This window comes from Corvus hawaiiensis, chromosome 14 (genome assembly GCF_020740725.1).
Source record: "Corvus hawaiiensis isolate bCorHaw1 chromosome 14, bCorHaw1.pri.cur, whole genome shotgun sequence".
NCBI classification, from domain to species: Eukaryota; Metazoa; Chordata; class Aves; order Passeriformes; family Corvidae; genus Corvus; species Corvus hawaiiensis.
The window spans coordinates 22,326,972-22,340,045 of record NC_063226.1 but is presented as its reverse complement, the minus strand read 5'-3'; positions in this window follow the sequence as shown (position 1 = coordinate 22,340,045).

Below are 13,074 nucleotides of genomic sequence, written 5' to 3'. Positions count from 1 at the left end.
GTCCAAGCTGGCCCTGGACACTGCCAGGGGTGGGGAATGGTGAAGAGAGGTTTGGTGGCATCCAGGAACTCACGTCAGCTGGTAGGTATCTGACAGGATTGAACTCCCAGCTTGGTCTAGAAGAAAAGGCATTTCCTGGATCAAAGCCTGGGCTTGGGGGTAGTGCAGCTTTTCCAGTGTCATCCCTGTCCCAGCCGAGGGAAAACCAGGAAAGAGCATCCATTTCTTGGTTAAAATAAGAAATTTATTCCTTCATGTTTCCAGACAGAAATCACTGGGATAACAAAATCAGAAAGAGCTTGGCTGGGGTTTTTGTGACTGCCCAAGCCCTGACAGGGAATAGTCAGATTCCCAGGAGGAAAAGGCAGAGCAGTGGGATATTTCGGATCCCTTTCACAACTTAGACTCAAAAAGGCCACTCAGTTTTAGCAGCTCAGGTCCTGAGATCTCACAAAAATGAAATCTGTGCCCAGGAGCAGAGGAACTCCCCGGACCTGTCCCATGGGGATATACCTCACCTGCACCACGGATGGCACTCAAGAGTTGGACAGGGGATTGGGGATCCAGGACCTGGTGTGGACAGTGTGGTTCAGCCACTTTTCCAACACCTGGAAGAGCCCCAAAGGGTAAGAGGGATAACAGACCCAGTGAGTAGGAACTGCTTCCAGCCATAAGTTTTCCATGGGAAAGATGTCCTTGGGCTCATTCCAGTTTGGGTTAAGCCCACCCTCCCGTTCACTCCAGCCCAGAGCAGATAACGAGGTTGTGTCCTGCTGGTTTTCCCTCTGCCCTATTGGGATCCCAGCCCCTCCTCAGTTACACTGCAGCAAAATCAGCCTCTCCCAGCCCCGACCTTCCCCCCGCAGGATTTGCAGGGAATCCACTTAAAATGATATTAATGAAACAACTTTGACGTAATTAAAGCAAATTATTGACAAACCCATGTCCTTACTCGCTGAGCAGCGTCAAATGGTTGGGTTTCCTCTCTCACCACCTGACGCCGAGCACGGGTTGCAGATATTTCCTGGATTTCTGGAAATCACTGTGCTGTTCATGGCAGGCAGCCAGGCTTGTGAAGAGCCAGAGGCTCCGCGGCTCCTGTCAGGGTGGAATTCCTTCCTGGGAGGGCAGTGAGGCCCTGGCACAGATTCCCAGAGCAGCTGTGGCTGCCCCTGGATCCCTGGAAGTGCCCAAGGCCAGGATGGACATTGGGGCTTGGAGCAGCCTGGGACAGTGGAAGGTGTCCCTGCCCATGGCAAGGAAGGAGACGAGCTTTGAAGTCTCTTCCAAGCCAACCATTCTGTAATTCCACAATCTGTGATTCCATGGACGAGATCAAAACCTGCTCCTCTTCCTCCCTTCAGAGACGCTGCTTGTTGCTCCCTCAGGAGAAACCACAAGGCCGAACCGTGAAACCACCACTGAATTGCAAAGCCGGCAGAATTCCTGGTGGGAAACCGAAAATGTCCCAGTTCAGCAGCGGTCTGGGAGCGCAGGAGGGCCGTCGCTGGAGCAAATGAGGAGGGAGTTCCGTGGCACCGCGGCGAGGGCGGCGTGCGGCCCTGCCAGCGGCGAGGAAGCATCACTATCAAAATCAATAGCTCCTGTTCTCAGGGACGGGAATGATCCGAGCAGGGAGGGAGCTTCCCTCGCAGCTGGGAATGGTTGGGGTAATCCATTATTGATGCTTGACTGCAGGCCCGGCACCCAGAGGTTGCGTTGGTGTGGGAGCACATCCGTTGTTTCCAAACATTGCACCGTGGCCGTGGCCAGGGAAGTTAAGTTGGGGATTTCTGTCAGGCTTTGCCTGCGGCTTCTCTCAGGGAAGGTCTCCAAGAAGCTGATTCAATGTGTCCTGAGAAAATCTTGGCACGAGGGCAAACACCAGGACCCACCCGATCCCTTTGGGGCTGCAGCTCAGCCCTGGCAGAACCCCATGAGCGGAATTTTGTCTTCTTTTCCACAGGCACTGAAGGGTCTCCAAGGGAATGGATGGCATTATATGCAATGAACCCGAACAAAAGATCTCAGGATGCAGTCGAAAGGAAGGATGAGGAATTTGGGTGAGGTCATGGTTGAGCTGAGGAGCTTTGATGCTGTTTAGACCCAGCTCACCTGCCCTGACAACAAATATTCCTGTGGCTTTGAGGCAGGTGAGTGAAACTCTCTCACATCATTCATTCCATCAGATTTCCTCTGCACATCTCCGAAGAACATCTCCAGTTTTCCAGGAACAGCTGTATGGACATGGAGCATGGGACAGCTCCAGACTGAAATCCCAAACCCAGATCCCACCTCAGACCAGAGCCTGCAGCTCCAACCTGTCTTTGCTATTGAGCAGCCCAAATAAACCTGAGCTCTAAGAAAAGGTCTCTCAACCCAAGTTCAGAAAGAGAAGAAAGAACCTCAGAAAGAGTCTTGGCTAATCAATAAATCAGTGGAATCAGTCAATAGTCTAAGGAATTCTTCAGACTCAAGCCTTTGCAGGGTCTTACGTCGGTATCCAGCTTGGACACCAGCCAGCCCTGAACCGAACTGGGCACGGATGGTGGGGAAGGTGGGAGATCCCAAAGAACAGATTTTTAGCTGGATTTGGTTAGGTTTGATCCAGCTCCACAACAGAGGATGAATTTCCTGAGGTTATCGGCATCGTTTGCCAGAATTTTATTGAGTTAGGGAATCCTCCCTCCACAAAAGCTGTGGACAAATCCCATCTCCACCAGCGTTTCAGGATTGATGCTGAACCCTCTCCCTTCGGAAGAGCTCTGATCCAGGAACTCTGCCTATGGAATCCGTATGGGGTGGGGAGGGACAATCTGAAGGGAGAAACCGCCAAAGCCCCCAGTTTCCATGGAGAAGTGGAGAACAGAGAGGAGAGTAAATTCCAGCCGGCTCTGAGCACGGAGTCTCCCTTTTCCAGAGGAGCTGGTCACTGCCCCTATGGCTGCGCTCGGAAATCTGCTCTTATCAATAGCTGAATATGCTCAGGGCAGCATTGAAATGCCTCACATCGGTGTCCCTGTCCCCTGCACCATGGCACCAGGTCACCTCCCGCACATGTTCATGACCCCCAGGGTGAGGGGGTGCTTTCTGCCGGCTCACCCACACTCCTCTTTATTCAGTCCCTGTGCGTGCCCCAGGTTTGCGCCCTTGCCACTTATTTTATTCTGAATCCAAACACTGCCACACAATGCACTTGACCTTTGCCCTGCAGGGAACACTCTTGGGAGGAAGGAAGAATTCACTCTTTATTCCTTTCTAAGTCGAGTTGTTCCTCCACCATCCCGGACAAATCCCCACTTACACAGTAGGAATCCAGGCGTCTGTTCTCCCTGGACCTGGGACTTGGGCCAGGCTTCCTCCTCCCGCCGCAGGCGGGTCCTGCCTTTGCCCCTGTCCGGGTTCCACACGCCGCCCCTGCCCCGATTAACTCTGCTCATGGCAGCACAGCAGCTCCAGAAGGGGTGGCTGGGCTGGGCTGGGCTTTGTGTCCCTGCCAGACTGGATGGGTACAACAAGAATCCGCCACGGGCAGGGAGAATCCCAGAGTCATGGAATGGTTTGGGTTGGGAGGACCTTAAAGCCCATCCAGTGCCACCCCTGCCAGGGACAGGGACACCTTCCATAGCCCAGGCTGCTCCAAGCCCCAATGTCCAGCCTGGCCTTGGGCACTGCCAGGGATCCAGGGGCAGCCCCAGCTGCTCTGGGCACCCTGTGCCAGGGCCTGCCCACCCTCACAGCCAGGAATTCCCTCCCAATATCCCATCCATCCCTGCCCTCTGGCAGTGGGAAGCCATTCCCTGTGTCCTGTCCCTCCATCCCTTGTAAAAAGTCTCTCTCCATCTTTCTTGGAGCCCCTTCAGGTCCTGAAAGGCCATGATAAGGTCACCCCAAAGCTTCTTGTTTGCAAGAGGTCAAGGGCTGAGCTACTCTGAGGATGTTTATAGGAAGCTCCTCCATCTGCTGGGGCTCACCTGTCTCCACATCGGATGGGTGGAAATGTCCCAAACACCACACCCTGGGCTGTTCCACCTGCACCAAACCAGCTGGGGAAGAGCCTCATATTCCCTGACTTCTTAACTGCCCATCCTCTACATGGGACACCCCATGGGAGACTCATCCAGAGCCAAAACACTTAATCCCCTGAAAGACCAGGCCCCCTTTTCCCAGAGAACCCGGGAGCAGCCTTCCTCAGCTCCAAGCATTTATTCATCCCCCTTTTTTGTTTCCCTTCCTGTTGTGTTAACAGAGCATCTAATGTGACTAAATAGGACAACCTGCTCTCCCATCCCCATAAAAAATAAATTATGTGCATTCCCTCGACTCCCTTCCCCCTCCTCCTGGTGCTTTTCCCACCAGGCAACTCTGGGACCGGGTCTCCCTTGGGCAGAGCTCATGGAGGGGCTGGGGAACCTCTCCCAGCCATGGTGGGAGCCGTCAGCTGGAGCCAGGGAAGTGGTGGAGGCAGAGTTTGGGGGAGCCGGAGGAGGATGGGGGGTGTGTGCATGTGGGGGTGGAATGTGTGTGCAGAAAGCAGCCAAGTGGCAGCTTACCCTGTGAAATATTAATCATCTCTGCTTCTGCAATTTCGGCAATGCGTTCAGGCCCACCACTGCTGAATATTTCATTAACACCACTCACTTCCCACTGCACTTCTCCCACTTTTCTGTCTCCCATGGACCCCTCTCCCATCGCTGCCCCCCCAGTCCTTGCCTGGCTGCCACCAGCACCAGCCACGGCCATGAGTTCCACCCTCCATCCCCGTCCTGGACATCTCAGCAGTGAGACCAGCCCAGCCCTGCTTCGGCCACAGTCCCCCAGTGGTGGGGAGAGAGCAGAGAAGCCATTCCGAGGAAGGAAGATCATCAACTCCACTGGGAGCAAAATATAAGTGCGCATCAACAAGTCCCGTGCTGAATAATCCATGAGGCAGGGCAGGGCAGAAATGCTGACTCTGGGCTGGGAGCTTTTTAAACCACAGAGTCTCTGTTTCTTCATCCCTGACTTGCTCAGCGGGAGCACTTTGGGAGTGCAATCAAACGTGCCAGGGTGAGCTTTGCTGGGGCTGAGCAATTTTCACCTCAGGCTCCCAACTGCAGCCTTCCCTGCCTGCTTCCAGCCAGGACAGAAGGAGCCACGTGGAGTGGGGGGTGTTGGGTGGCTGGAAGCAGCGGGGGCAGGAGCTGGGGCTGGAGAAGGACCATGAAGGACATGAGGATCTGCCAGGAGACCAAAGCAAGGCGAGGTCTTGGTGCTCCAGTCCGCACCTGGGCGGGTTTAACCCTCTGCTCTCCCCAGACGTTGTTAACACCCACCGTGAATCTCCACCTCTCTCATCCCAAGCCCTTTTCCATCCACCCTCTCCTTCTGTTCCACTCTTCCTCTCGCCTCCATTCCCAGCCTTACTCTTTCTCCTGTCCATCCAAACTTACACCAAGTGAAGGACTGAGGAAGCTCAGGCTGACCTATGAGCGCTGCACTTCTGAGCACTCAGATCCAGGATTAAATGTTTGTGTGATCCCAATGGATTGTGAGGAGGTGCAGGAAACAAACCAGGCTGCCCTGGGATCACATTCTCTCTCCTCATGGTGCATCTGACTCACTGGTGGAGATTTCTTGTGCTGATGGGGAGACCTGGAGAGCTGTGGGCTCACAACCTCTTGTTCCAAGAGGAGATGGACATGGAGGGAAAGAATCCTACGGGAAAGCTGGAGAGAGACTTTGCAAGAGCATGGAGTGACAGGAGCAGGAAGAGCTGGAAGAGGGCAGGGTTAGCTGGGAGCTCAGCTCCGTGTTGGGAGTCCTGACATGGCCACGGGGTCTCTCCAGCCTGGAGAACGACACGCAGGCTCCTCTTCCCACACACAAAGTGCAGATCCCAGGCAGGCCTCAGTGCCCTTAGCTGGGAACGAGCAATTGGGATTTTGATCAGCGACAGAGGGAACGCCTCCAGCCAAGGGCCCGCTTGGAGCAAGGCAGGCTTTGCTCTGCAAGTCTCACCGGAGGACCAAGACGTTCCTTTTGTGCAGTATATGAAATAAAACGTGCACTGGAGAAGCCACTGGAAAATATTGAATGAGATAACTTGGTCTGATTAATGTAGCGTGCTTCCTTCCCCCTTTTTATTAAAAATTCACAAGGCTTCCCAGCCCTTCTCTCAATTAAGCAACTTGTTTGTCAGGATTATTTGTTACGCATTTTCATAAACATTTGATGAATTATATGCAAACATCTCACTAATGTATTAACAAAGCTGAGGTTTTAATTACACAACACCCAAGGAAAGTGGGCTTAAGGCTCCTCCAGTGGAGTTAATTGTGCTTTCTGCTGTGTCTGGGCATTGCAGGGGGAATTTTCCTCTGGGGGAAATCCCATTACAGTGGCAACGTCCCCGCCCAGGCTCCCTGCGAGCCCCAGCTGGAGCCCCATGGAATTCAACCACTTCAGAGCTTCCCTTCCCTCTGCTGGAAGGGCTGTGGCTTCACCCAGACTTTGGTAATGAGGAGTTGGGGGTTGATGAAATCGGTTTTCCGTCGGTCCTTGCTCACGGTTTGTCACGTGGAGATGGGACTTTTAAGGGACTTCTGACAAAACAGAAGGGCTGTGCTGGATCCCCGCTCTTGGCACTTTCAGTTTAGGAGGACATGGAAAGTTTCGTGGAACGGTTTGGGTTGGGAGGGACCTTAAAACCCATCCAAGTTTTTAGAATACTTCGCTTCCCAAAAAAAAGTTGGAAATCCCTGAAAGTCCACCTTATTATTAATGAAATATTAGCTGTGGTCCAATATTTGCGGCGGAATAATTTGTTCAATGTAATTTTTTATGGTTTGGTCAGAGCTGTACATACTCACTACCTGTGACCCCTGGTGACACGTCCTGACGTATTCTGGTAGGATAGAACAGACAGCTATATGAAAGATTCCTTTTTTAACTTTATTTTCAAGCCTCTGATTTTGTTTTCTGTTCTTTTCATTCCCAAATTGGGAGATTTGCAGTGTTTGATATCCTTATTTTAACCAGGCAAGAATTTAAGATGTTTCTTCTAAAATCAGCTTCTCCCCTAATTAGTCCTGAGCCCTTTTCTTTTTTCCCTTTTTCAGAAATAATAAAACATCAAACTCTTTCATTAGGCCAGTGAATGGTGTGGCCTTTGATTAATAAAATAATTAATAAGTGAACTGCTAATTAGCCATTTGCTTTGTGACATGGGATCAAGAATGGGTCTTGTAGGTGGCATCTTGTGGATGCCACTTGTCCCTCCCACAGATTTATCACCGGAGCACAGGTGCTCAATTCAAGGACAACTGGAGGAGCAAGAGTTGAGTGGCTCTTTGGACAAAATTAAAAAGAAATTAATTGTTTCGAGACTCGTATTCCACGGACAAGGAATTTATAGAATCATGGAATCAGCCAGTGGTTTGGGTTGGGAGGATGTTAAAGCTGACCCAGTGCCACCCCTGCCATGGGCAGGGACACCTCCCACTGTCCCAGGCTGCTCCCAGCCCCAATGTCCAGCCTGGCCTTGGGCACTGCCAGGGATCCAGGGGCAGCCACAGCTGCTCTGGGAATTCTATCCCAGCACCTCACCATCCTCCCAGGAAGGAATTCCTTCCCAATGTCCCATCTAACCCCCCTTGAATTCCTAACTACCACCTAATCTAAACCTGGCTCCAGCTCGCCTTGGATGAACCCATAACGCTGCTTCGAAATGCCTGAACTTCCCTGGGAAGGCAACTGAGTTTTCGCCATGCTGGTGCTGACACCTCCCGTTCCACCAGCAAGGGGATGGCTTTGGGTGCTCCCATCCCGTTCCTGTGGGATGGAGGGGGCAGAGCTGGTGCCTCCATCTCCCACAGCCCCGGCCGGGCTGACAGCTCCAGCCAGGAGTGAGCTGTGTTTCCCTTCCCCGCTCGCCAGCCCGGCTGGGGCAGCCGGTGAATACAAATCAAGGCAGCAGCGTTAATATTCTCATTACATTGAAATCCAACGGCCTTTTTGAATATTCAGAATCAAAGGCACTTCACCACCAGTAGATTCTTTTATATATTTTTTTTTTAAATGGAGCCCTGCATCTCATTCCCCACTTCCTCCTCCTCCTCTAATATATATATATTTTAATTAATTAATTTATTTTTATTATTTTAAGCCAGGCTAAACCACCAGGGAAGGGCCATGGCTATAAACAGATGCCACTCGCAGAGGGGCTGGGAGGCCTTCCCATCATTAGATGATGCTGAACTTTGAACTTGTGATTTGGAAGCTGCTTTTTCCGGAGAGGAGGAGGAGGAGGAGGAGGAGGAGGAGGAGGAGGAGGAGGAGGCAGCCAGGATGAGGCCGGGGTGGAGGGAGCTTGACAGGGCCTCTCTGGTGAATTGCTGCTCTGCCCAGCCCAGGAACGCTCAGCACTTCAAATCCTCTCCAGTCACTTTGAAGCTCCTCTCTCTTAATCTCTCTCTCTCTTTCTCTCCCTCTCTCCGCCTTTTCCCCCCCTCACATCGATGAATCATTCATGCCTTTTTTTTCTGCCCCCCCCACCCCCGCCCCGCCACCAAAGAGGTTCCTTTAGGAAAAAAAAAGGGAAAAGAAGAAAAAAAAAGGGGGAAAAAAAATTTCTCCGCACAAAGCCCTGCCTGTGTTTATGTTCTTATTGCTTATTATCACCAATGTAGAACAAATTACTGACATGATGCTGCCGAGGCTCCGGCGGCCCTCGGAGCGAGGCTCCTGATGGAGCTTCCCCGCTTGTTTTAACTGGAAATGCTCCGTGGGGCACCGCATTCCACGGAAACGCACCGGGAAGAGTCTGCACGGAGCGGGGAAGGAGCCTGGACCCAGTGCTGGAGCTGCCAGGGGAGCAGCGGGATCCGCACACGGGGGTCGGCAGAGCCAGGGGCCGGTGCGACCACGGGCAGGTGGGAGAGGGGATTCCTGGTGGGATCGCAGAATGTTTCAGGTTGGAAAAGCCCCCGAAGACCATCGAGTCCAGCTGTGCTCCCAGTGCTGCCAAAGCCACCACGAACCCGTGTCCCCAAGTGCCACATCCACGTGTCTCGTACTCCCCCAGGGATGGGGAATCCACTGTGCCAGGGCAGGACAGCTCTTTCCACAGAAACCTCTTCCCTAAAACCCTAAATCCAATCCAAACCTTCCCGGGGACAACTTGAGGCTGTTTTCTCTTGTCCTACAGGAAGGGTTTGACAGACTTTGGGAAAGCTCTTGAGTTTCTCCAACGATGCACTACCTCCTCCTGGAAATGGGATATTTGGGTTTTTGGAACACGTTCCTGCTCCCGAACCGACCCAGGAATGGGTTGATCCCATGTTTGTGGTTGCACCACGTCCACTCCTGCTCTTTGCTGAAGAGGATGGTTGGACCAGGGCCTCCCCACCCCCCAGGGAGGAATTCCTTCCCAATCCTTGTACGGGTGCCTCGACTGCCCCAGCTCGTGGGGAAGGGCAGAGCCTGGTGCTGTGTCCCACATCGAGGTCAGGAATTAGGGGCTACACTGCACTTGGAAGGAAATTCCATGGGGATAGCCAGCTTTTCCCAGCTCCTGGGAGGCCTGGGGAGATTGGTGTGGGGTTAATGCCATCAGAAGGGGGGTGAAATGCCGGGGGGTTGTGCAACACTCGTTTCCCCCCCGACACCTGGACTTGGCAGCAATTAAGTCCTGATGCACTTAAGCATCCAGCAAACTTCAGGAACTCCGGCTCTGGAGCTCGGGAAGCTTCGTAGATATTTGCTTAATGATGTCTCAGAAGGGGGAAAAGAGCTTTTGCTGTCACTGTGTGCCTCCCAGTCACTCCGGGGATCCCAAAGGGCCGCTTGGCGCGATCCCATTTCCAGACTCCAGCCTAGTCTAGGGTTTAAGTGGTTTATCCATCCTGACACGGGGAGTCCCTGGATGGGCTGAGGCTGGACCTGCATCCCCACCTCTTGGTCACATTTCTAGACCACGTCCTGGGAGATGCCAGGAGCAGCCCCGCAGTTACCCGGGAAGGAACCTTCCAGCCCTCCTGCAAACCCAAAGGCTGGATCTGTGGATATGATCCCAGCTTGCCCAGCCCAAGCAGGAACTCCTGCATTCCCTCTTTCTGCTCACACCACAACAGTGAAATCCTTCTCCAGGCGAGCAGAGCCAGCCCTGAGGTTTTATTAGATGAGATATGACCTATTTAATATGTAAAAAATAAACAGCTTTGCTATTAATAATAAATATTTCGGGCTCATTCCAGCTGTTCTTGAGGAGCTCTGTGATGGAGTGTTTACCACGGATTTGGGTTCTCGGGAAGATGTTTTTCCTGATGCGATGCTCTGTAAACCCCCTGGGTCTCTATTATTATTAATAATAGCATTAATATCATTGTTATTATGATTGTTGCTGTTGTTGTTATTGTCATTATTTTTACATATAACCCAATCACCTTCCCAATAAATTCAGGGCAAGAAGGGTTATCAGGAAGCACAGGAAGGGCACCCACCTCCCCTCCCAGGCATCCTGGGTCATTTCTCTCCATCCCTGTCCGATTTTAACTCCAAATTCCAAGTACAGGCTCCAAGTCCAGCACCCAGGGAAGTTGATATGGGATGGAAGGGGATGACTTGCCTGGCAGCAGGTGTAATTAAACCTGATTTAATTAGACACTGCTTTCCCACTCCACAAGGGTGCTGGATTGCCGTGGGATGTGAGGATCGCAAGAAAAGGACACACGTTTGGGACAGAGACCCAGAATTCCCACTGCTGGGGCTGTAAAACCATGGAAGCATTTTTCCTAAGCACTTTTCTTTCACTTCTCCACACAGCTGGGATCCACAGCAGGACTGGGAGACTTCCATGTCCATCAGGGACATCCAGCAGGGATGCAGCAGGAGCGGGGACAGGCTGCTTGCCCTGCCTGGGGACATGAAGGGAGAGCCTGGCTGAGCCAGCAGGGTTTGGTCCACGCCTCTGGTGAATCCCACCTTGGCAGAGAAAACTGGGCTGGAGGGGGAAATACACAAGGGTTAAACACCAGGCTTTAGGGGAGGCTCCTAAAACTCCCCTGCTCTCTGCACAGAGCTGGGAAATACATGAAGGGCTTGTGGAAAAGCATCAGCTCTTCCCAGGCTATTGATTCCTGACCTTCCTTCCGCAGCCCTCAGCTGGCTCGTTAGTCCCGGAGCAGGCAGCCTGATCTGAGCTGGTTCTGTGATCTTCACTGACCAGGCCGAGGAAAATTCCCCTTCCCAGCCCTAAAACCGAGCCTAATGGGCCACCTGCCCCCCTCCAGGGACTGCTGGAGCGCCGGGAGCTCGTTAGGGCCTGGGAAGGGCATCAGCATCCAAGGGTTCCTCAGGCTGGGGAGCAGCATCTGCAGCCAGGCACGAGTTTGGGTCAAGGTTAAAGACGGGCTTTGGGGATTAAACTCCAAGTTCAGGTGCAGAAGGGGCTCTGTGAGGGTGCTCTGCTTGCCAGACACCACAGGCTGGTGCCAAACCCCACAAACACCCAGGAGCACCGGTGATCCCAGGCTCCGGCATCAGCTGGAAGAGGAGCAGGAGCCACAAACCTGCATTTATTTTCAGGTAGAACCAGACCAGACTGGTGGATTTTTTGGCAATTTGGTCAAAAAAGGAGAGAAGGAATTAGGCTGAAAGGAGCTGTGGAGTACAAAAGTGGAACAACGTTGCTTTAGATCAAGTTCGAGCTGCATATCCCAGCTTGAACTTTCAGGAAAATAACACAACCCCCCCCCCTTTTCCCAGGAGGTTCATTTCCACCTTTCATGCCTCAGTTTCCCCACCTGCCCCACAGAGTTTGCCCCCATGGGGTTCTCTTTTGCTCTGAGGCCTTGACAAACACTGTGAGGCTCTTACTGGGAGTTTTCAGTCGGTGGCTTTGGGCCCCCAGCTCTGTCCTGTTCACATCCCTGAGGGCTCCAGCCTTCCTCACCCCACTGCCTGTCGATGGCCAGGCTGGAAAATTGCCTTTATTGCTTGGAGTGTGCCGGAGGCAGGGAGTGGGGAAGAGGAGAAAGGAGGGGAGGGGAGCGGTCGGTGTGGCCAAGGCAGCCATGTCCCACCAGGACATCGGGGGCAGAGGGTTCCCTGTCCCACTTGGGTCACACTCTTCTCCCCCACTGGCCAGCTGGGCCATCCCTGGAAAATCCCTGGGGCATCCATCAATCCCTGGGGCATCCATCAATCCTGGGGCATCCATCAATCCCTGGAGCGTGTCCTGACCCTGCATGGACAAGAGGAAGGTTTTCCTCAGTCCTTGTGTTTTAAACCCGCACCCATGCGACCGATGCGGGTGAACCGAAACACTTCTGGACCGGGAGAAACTCTGGCCCTCTCCCTCCACCCAGGGCTCTCTCCTTCCCTTCCCCACAGCTTTCAATTATTTAATTTCCCCTCCCCCTGGCAGCATCTGAAAGCCGAGCGCCTTAAATACAAATCACCTCCAAATCATTACGAGCAGGACCTTTCGGCCCCGTTCAGAGCGGTGGGCCCGGAGTAATGAGCTCTGCTGAGAGTTTGCTGCATTCCACATCCAACAGATGTAAAGGATGGGATTGGGGAAGGGGGAGGGAAGCGGGAAGAAGGCCAGACCCAGCTGGGGAGGTGAAATATCCGCCACTCACCTTTTCTTCCCTCTGCAGGCGCTGGAGGAGGTCCAGGTCCTCCTGAGCCTCGGGCTCCTGAGCTGGGATCAGTGGACAAACAGGGAGGTTGCCGCTGGAAGTGGAAGCCCTGAGTCCCTCCAGGGCTGGGTACCTCGCCCCCAGCAGACCAGGAGCAATCCCTCATTCCCAGGAGCTGTCCTCCCCTTCCTTCAGTCGAATCCATCCCTGGAAGGGACTGTCAGGGACCCCTGGGTGCCTCTCCCACGTCTCCATCCCAAATCCCTCTGGGGCAGGTACCAGCCCACCCCATCCCACCCCGCCTTCCCCAGGGCATCTGTGCCCACCTCGGAATGCCCTTTGCAAGTGAGTGCCACTCCCTGCAAGACCTCATGGCCCCGAGGGGCCGGACACCCTGGCCTGGGGGTCACCAAGGCCTTGCACCCAGGTTTAGGATGCTCCAGGCTCAGGT